The sequence below is a fragment of the Salmo salar genome, chromosome 02 (genome assembly GCF_965601325.2).
Source record: "Salmo salar chromosome 02, fSalSal1, whole genome shotgun sequence".
NCBI classification, from domain to species: Eukaryota; Metazoa; Chordata; class Actinopteri; order Salmoniformes; family Salmonidae; genus Salmo; species Salmo salar.
In genome coordinates this window covers 42,676,220-42,684,116 of record NC_138292.1, presented here as the reverse complement: position 1 = coordinate 42,684,116, position 7,897 = coordinate 42,676,220, and positions in this window count along the sequence as shown.

Genomic DNA, 7,897 nt, shown 5'->3' with positions numbered 1-7,897 from the left:
CTTTTTACAATCGTGTTAAAAACATAATAGTGACAGGGAAACGTGTTTCAGGAAGAGATAAACCATTTTAGCTTCCACATTTGGTTGTGTTAGATATCCTTATCACCACGACCCTCTGTGGGTATTTGAAACAACGTGTTTGAAAAGATAACCAAGGCAAGTGATTGAAACGAAGGAGAGAGGTTGAGGTTGACAGAATTCAATAAACTATGTAATGTATTCTTGATTACAGGACCTAAGAGAGTTTTCTTATGTAGGCCAATGGTTTGTGTATTCCCTTACCGAAAGACTGGAATTAGGAACCAAAACCAAAGCGTGGATGACACAGACAGGGGTGCCATACTAATAAAACTAACGGTTTATTTTTATTTTCTTGTTTTTGGCATAAAGTAAACATCCAGAGAGCCTCTTAGAGATGGATGGGAGTCTCTCCTGTCTGAGGCAACACTGATTGCTATGCAAATGAGGGTTGCACCTCAATTTAGAAAGGAACACAGCTGCCAGAGGAAAAGGAAGAGATTCCATGATGAGACCTCTCAAGAGGAGACAGCTCAGGACAGTGCAGCAACGGTGTTTCAAAACACAGTGTTTTTTACTGATGGACAACATCCTATTGCAGTGGTGTGGACACTAAGTTCTGCAAAAATTGTAGGATAATTTTCTGCTGTTTTGAAAGTTGGGCAGATTAGTGAGGATAAAGTCCCTTCTGTGTGCCAACCACTGATCATGAAGTATTCCAGAGACCTTACACCTGAGTTTCAAAAGGAAGTAAGACACCTGAACACTGTATATGCTGCCACTTTCCCCCCCTAACTTGTCCCCTCTTGGTCTCCTGAATGCAATTTGTAAGATGCAGCTGCAAAGCATTTTTGGAGAATTGTGCATTGCTTTACGTATATTTTACACACTGTCTGTGACTGTTGCTGGTGGCGAGAGAGCTTTCAGTAAGCTAAAACTTATAAAAAAATATATTTGATGTCCACTATGTCCCATGACATGCTTTGCAGTCTTGCCATGCTGTCCATTGAAAGTCAGTTAGCTAGAAAGCTGGACTTCAAAGACTTGATCAGTGACTTTGCTAGCAAGAAGGCTCGGCGCTGGGCCCTTGGTGAGTAAGGCTGAGCAAGGGCCAGTGATAACTGTTAAATGGCATGACTATGGATATTGGATCACTACACACATGATGCACACAGGCTGAGAACAAGACTGAGAACAAGATATGTCTCAAAGTAATGGCTGGATTGCCATAAAGTTTGTTGTGCACAATCAAGACCCCAAGTGGAAGAAACCTATTGATTTGGTGACCACTTGACATTTCCTCTAGCGCCACCATCAGGCCTTTTCATTTCCATTTAGTTTTCCATTTTCCATTTCCACTTTTCCAGCTGCTTATTGTCTAGTTGGTATGTATACTTAGTTCAAACATCTGCTGCTGATTGTATTATTTTGTTTGTTATATCATTCTATAGATGATAATGTTACTTTATTTTAATTGAAGAAGTTAATGTATATTTAAGTTATATTTATTTTAAGTTATTCATTAATGTTAAGAGAATTTTCCATAAAAAAATGTTCCCATTAAAATGACATTTAGACTGTAAAGATGTCCTTTAGCACATTTCTTATAGAGGGTATCAGTCTTGCATCAAATAGTGAATTCCACTGCATGCAGAATGTTGCATGCATGTCTGCACAGTGTTATATTTTCACAGCTCACTGTCAGTAAATATCGTACAGTAAATATTGGACTACAAGAGAGTTGCAAGCCTGCAAAGGTAGAGATATTTAAAGCTTTGAATGGGTCGATTGGGTTCTGGTGGTGTGTGGTTACAGAAACTGCGCAGGGTTGGTGTGGCCTGTGGTGGTGGTGCCCAATGTGATATCTTTTCATGGGGCCCAGAATCTCTGGCGACGCCCCTGGATACAGAGAACGCCATCGACCGTTATCTTTATTGGTTAATAGCCCATGAGCCATATATGGATGGTTCTGTTCATAACTTTAATTCTAGTTGGCAGTTGGTCCTATATCATCCATATAAACTTAGTTGTCTTGTTTATTGTACAACCTGCTGTTTCTTGTTCGAAATAATTGTATTGCTTGATTAGGATGCGTCATACAATTCCGAATTGATTAATAAAATGTAGTTGAAGAGAACAATGGCAATTGCTTCCAGTGGGAATAAGGGGACACCATCATTTCTGCAAAGTTTTAATTCTAAAAACAAAATACAAAAAAAAAGCATGTTAAGCTATAGGTTACAAAGTGCTTATGTTAAATCTCTATTGTAAACAAACGGCTGTATAAGGTTCCACACATCAGTAAGCGTTCATAAATAGCACAGTCGCACATAAGCTCCACACATTGAACTGGTTCACAACCTGTTGCTCAACTAAAGCTGTGTTTACACAGGCAGACCAATTCTGATCTTTTGCCTAATTATTTGCAAAAAAATCTGATCTGATTGGTCAAAATACTATTAGTTGAAAAAGGTCAGAATTGGGCTGCCTGTGTAATGTAGCGTACAACTACTAGGGGAATGCAGACAACTGCACAATAGTGTTGTCAATTACAGCGGAAACCTCAATGCCATCTGCAAAAATAATGATTTACTATTTCAAACCATGGATAAGTCATTTGCCAATATGGTCAAAAATAATATGCACCGCCCCCCCAAAAATGAAGACCATCATTTATAGGCATATACAACAGTGTTTCATCAAATGCTTTTGCAATCCCTTATGGATAAAAAATAAATAAAAAATACACATGGCCAAAAGTATGTGGACACCTGCTCGTCGAACATCTCATTCCAAAATCATGAGCATTAATATAGGCTTGGTCCCCCTTTTGCTGCTATAACAGCCTCCAATCTTCTGGGAAGGCTTTCAAGTAGATGTTGGATCATTTCTGCAGGGACTTTCTTCCATTCAGCCACAAGAGTATTAGTGAGGTTGGACACTGATGTTGGGCGATTAGGCCAGGCTCGTTGTCTGCGTTCCAATACATCCCAAAGGTGTTCGATGGAGTTGAGGTCAGGGCTCTGTGCAGGCCAGTCAAGTTCTTCAACACCGATCTTGACAAACCATTTCTGTGTGGACTTCGCTTTGTGCACGGGGCATTGTCATGCTGAAACAGTTAAGGCCCTTCCCCAAACTGTTGCCACAAAGTTAGAAGCACAGAATTGTCTAGAATGTAATTGTATGTTGAAGCGTTAAGATTTCCTTTCACTGGAACTAAGGGGCCTAGCCCGAACCATGAAAAACATACCATTATTCATCCTCCACCAAACTTTACAGTTGGCACTATGCATTGGGGCAGGTAGTGTTCTCCTGGCATCTGCCAAACCCAGATTCGGCAGTTGGACTGCCAGATGGTGAAGTGTGATTCATCACTCCAGAGAACTAATTTCCACTGCTCCAGAGTCCAATGGTGGCAAACTTTACACCACTCCAGCCAATGCTTGGCATTGCGTATGGTGATCTTAGGCTTGTGTGCGGCTGCTCGGCCATGGAAAACCGTTTCATGAAGCTCCTGACGAACAGTTGCTTACAGAGGCAGTTTGGAACTTGGTAGCCACACCTGTCAGCAACAGGTGTGGCTGAAATATCAGTATCCACTATTTAAAGGGGTCTCCACATACTTTTGGACGTGTTGTGTATATATAAATATGACACAAAGGCATTATTCCAACACCTACATCAAGAGTATGAAGACATAGTTGCATTATTGTGTATTTTATATATTAACTGAAGTTGAAAATGTACTATCCTGATTTGAGTCTTAACCATGCCCTTCCCACCAAATACACATATGCATGTTTTTAGCACATTCACATAGATTGATGAGCAAATCTGAACAAATAGGCTACAACGATATGCAGAACCATCAAGGAACACCCTGGTGTAAGCTACTGACAAAGCCAAACTTTTATTTATTTATTTCACCTTTATTTAACAACTGCGACCTGGCCAAGATAAAGCAAAGCAGTGCGACAAAAACAACAACACAGAGTTACACATGGGATAAACAAACGTACAGTCAATAACACAATAGAAAAATATATATACAGTGTGTGCAAATGTAGTAAGATTAGGGAGGTAAGGCAATAAATAGGCCATAGTGGCGAAATAATTACAATTTAGCATTAACACTGGAGTGATAGATGTACAGATGATGATGTGCAAGTAGACATGCTGGGGTGCAAAAGAGCAAAAATAAATAACAATATGGGGATGAGGTAGTTTGGTGGGCTATTTACAGATGGGCTGTGTACAGGTGCAGTGATCGGTAAGCTGCTCTGACAGCTGATGCTTAAAGTTAGTGAGGGAGATATAAGTCTCCAGCTTCAGTGATTTTTGCAATTCATACAGTCATTGGAAGCAGATAACTCGAAGGAAAGGCGGCCTAATGAGGAGTTGGCTTTGGGGATGACCAGGGAAATATACCTGCTGGAGCATGTGCTTCGGGTGGGTGTTGCTATGGCGACCAGTGAGCTGAGATAAGGCGGTGCTTTACCTAGCAAAGACTTATAGATGACCTGGAGCCAGTGGGTTCGGCGACAAATATGAAGCGAGGGCCAGCCAACGAGAGCATACAGGTTGCAGTGTTGGGTAGTATATGGGGCTTTGGTGACAAAACGGATAGCACTGTGATAGACTGCATCCAATTTGCTGAGTAGAGTGTTGGAGGTTATTTTGTAAATGACATCACGGAAGTCAAGGATCGGTAGGATAGTCAGTCAGATGTTTAGCAGCATGAGTGAAGGAGGCTTTGATGCGAAATAGGAAGCCAATTCTAGATTTAACTTTGGATTGGAGATGCTTAATATGAGTCTGGAAGGAGAGTTTACAATCTAACCAGACACCTAGGTATTTGTAGTTGTGAACGTACACATACACAGGCCTACCAAGACATAGTTAAAAAGAGGAAAAGATCCATTCACAATTCTCCCATTAAAATGCCCCGGTATAAAGGAGTGAAGATTTCGTCCTTGAGTTTGTTTTAGAATTTTTAGAGTTGAGCATACTCTGCTGGATGTTCATGCTAATGACGCACAGTGAGCCAAATATAATCTACCACTAGAGGCCAGTGTAGTTCTTCCACAATACACATAAGGTTTGCCATGTGGAATTGTTGAGATAATATATGCTAATGAACACACAATACACGTTGGTTATACAGTAGGCTGCCCTCTACCATTAAAACGAAAACAGTGTGTAGGTTGACTTTCCAAAATGATCAGATGCACTTTGTAGGAATACCCTACTATGATGCTTGATGAGACTCATTCTGGGAGGATCAAGACTGAAGGAATGCCATGCACTCAAATCAAACGTTATTGGTTACATACACATATTTAGCAGATGTTATTGCGGGTGTAGCGAAATGATTGTGTTCTAATCTTGGTTACCCAGAAGTAAAATTCTCCCACAAGAGATTACACTCTAGGAGAAAAAGGTGTTATATAAAACTTAAAGGTTCTTCGGCTGCCCCCCTTTGAAGAACCCTTTTTGAACCCCCGTAGCTTACTTAATAAACACAACAGTCTTATAAAAATGTTCTACAGCTGGCTTCATGCAGTATAATACAGTAGTCCTAAATCTGCTTTTTTTTTACAATATCCACACACAAATAGTTCAGGAAAGTAAAGTTGTGTACGGCCCAGTACATCACTGGAGCCAAGCTTCCTGCCACCCAGGACCTCTATACCAGGCGGTGTCAGAGGAAGGCCCTAAAAATTGTCAAAGACTCCAGCCACCCTAGTCATAGACTGTTCTCTCTGCTACCGCATTGCAAGTGGTACCAGAGCACCAAGTCTAGGTCCAAGAGGCTTCTAAACAGCTTCTAACCCCAAACCATAATACTCCTGAACATCTAATCAAATGGCTACCCAGTGATTTGCATTGCACCCCCCCCCCCTCCCGCTGCTACTCTCTGTTGTTATCATCTATGCATAGTAACTTTAATAACTCTACCTACATGTACATTTTACCTCAATTACCTCGACTAACCCGTGCCTCCGTACATTGACTCTGTACCGGTACCCCCTGTATATAGCCTCGCTATTGTTATTTTCCTGCTGCTCTTTAATTATTTGTTACTTTTATTTCTTATTTTTTAGGTATTTTTCTTAAAACTGCATTGCTGGTTAAGGGATTGTAAGCATTTCACTGTATGGTCTACCTACACCTGTTGTATTTGGCGCATGTGACAAATCAAATTAGATTTTTGATTTGATATTATGATGCTTTTGAAGTTTTGCAAACCAACGAACAAAAGCAAACAAACAAGCATCAGTCCCTATGAGTTATCAACAGCCCTCGCTTTCTATGTCTACTCTTATGTGCCCTTATTTGACACCCGACGTACTGACGCTGACCGCTGCGCTGCGGTTCATCTGTTGTAGGTAGACGTACGGCCGCTGATGAGAATGTTGAAACGATGTGACAGACACCCTGGAGCCTTTTCCCCTTTCACGAAGGTTAGAAATATGCCAATGAACTAATGAGTTCATACTGTCTGTGTGTGAGTGTGTGAGTGAGTGAGAGAGAGTCGATGTCCGCGCCCCTGTGGAAATCTAATTAGTATAATAAAAATATCCCCATAACAATCAGTAATTTTAAGATAGAGATATCTTTTTTTGTTGTTGCATTGGATGCGTCTCAATCCACCACATCTGCTGATGTCGCAATTCTGCATCTGTGGTGAAAGGTGACAGAGCTAGTGCTATGTTTGTCAGACCATGAGACATCCCCCAAAAATTGGTCTTGTCACAAAATCACCTGTACAGTCCGAACGGTTTGGCCTAGAAACTATGCCCACAGGCCTCACAAGACTAATCTGAAGGTTCCCAGTACCAGTTAAAAAAAGTGTGGAAGTACATATGGAGTTTGTTTAATGGCAAAAAAAAGAAGTGGTTAAATACATGTAAAAATATATACACTACACACTAAAAGCTTGCGGCCACTTAGAAATGTCCTTGTTCTTGAAAGAAAAGCATTTTTTTTTGCCCATTAAAATAACATCAAATTGATCAGAAATACAGACATTGTTAGTGTTGTAAATGACTATTGTAGCTGGAAACAGCAGATTTGTAATGGAATATCTACATAGGCGTACAGAGGCCCATTATCAGCAACCATCATGCCTGTGTTCCAATGGCACGTTGTGTTAGTTAATCCAAGTTTATCATTTTAAAAGGCTAATTGATAATCAGAAAACCCTTTTGCAATTATTGTCACACCTGATCAGTTTCACCTGTCCTTGTTATTGTCTCCACCCCCTCCAGGTGTTGCTTGTCATCCCTGGTGTATTTATCCCTGTGTTTCTTGTCTCTCTGTGCCAGTTCGTCTTGTATGTTCCAAGTCAACCAGCGTGGTTTTCCCCGTGCACCTGCCTTTTCTATTCTCTTTTACTATTCCTCCCGGTTTTGACCCTTGCCTGTTTTCTGGACTCTGTACCCGCCTGCCTGACCATTCTGCCTGCCCTGACCTCAAGCCTGCCTGCCACTCTGTACCTCCTGGACTCTGAACTGGTTTGGACTTTTTGCCTGTCCACGACCATTCTCTTGCCTACCCCTTTTGGATATAATAAATATCAAAGACTCAAACCATCTGCCTCCCGTGTCTGCGTCTGGGTCTCGCCTTGTGCCCTTATAAATATGTTAGCACAGCTGAAAACTGTTGTTCTGATTAAAGAAGCAATAAAACTGGCCTTCTTTAGACTAGTTGAGTATATGAGGCATCAGCATTTGTGGGTTCGATTACAGGTTCAAAATGGCCGGAAACAAAGAACTTTCTTCTGAAACTCATCAGTCTATTCTTGTTCTGAGAAATGAAGGCTATTCCATGCGAGAAATTGCCAAGAAACTGAAGATCTCGTATAACGTGTACTACT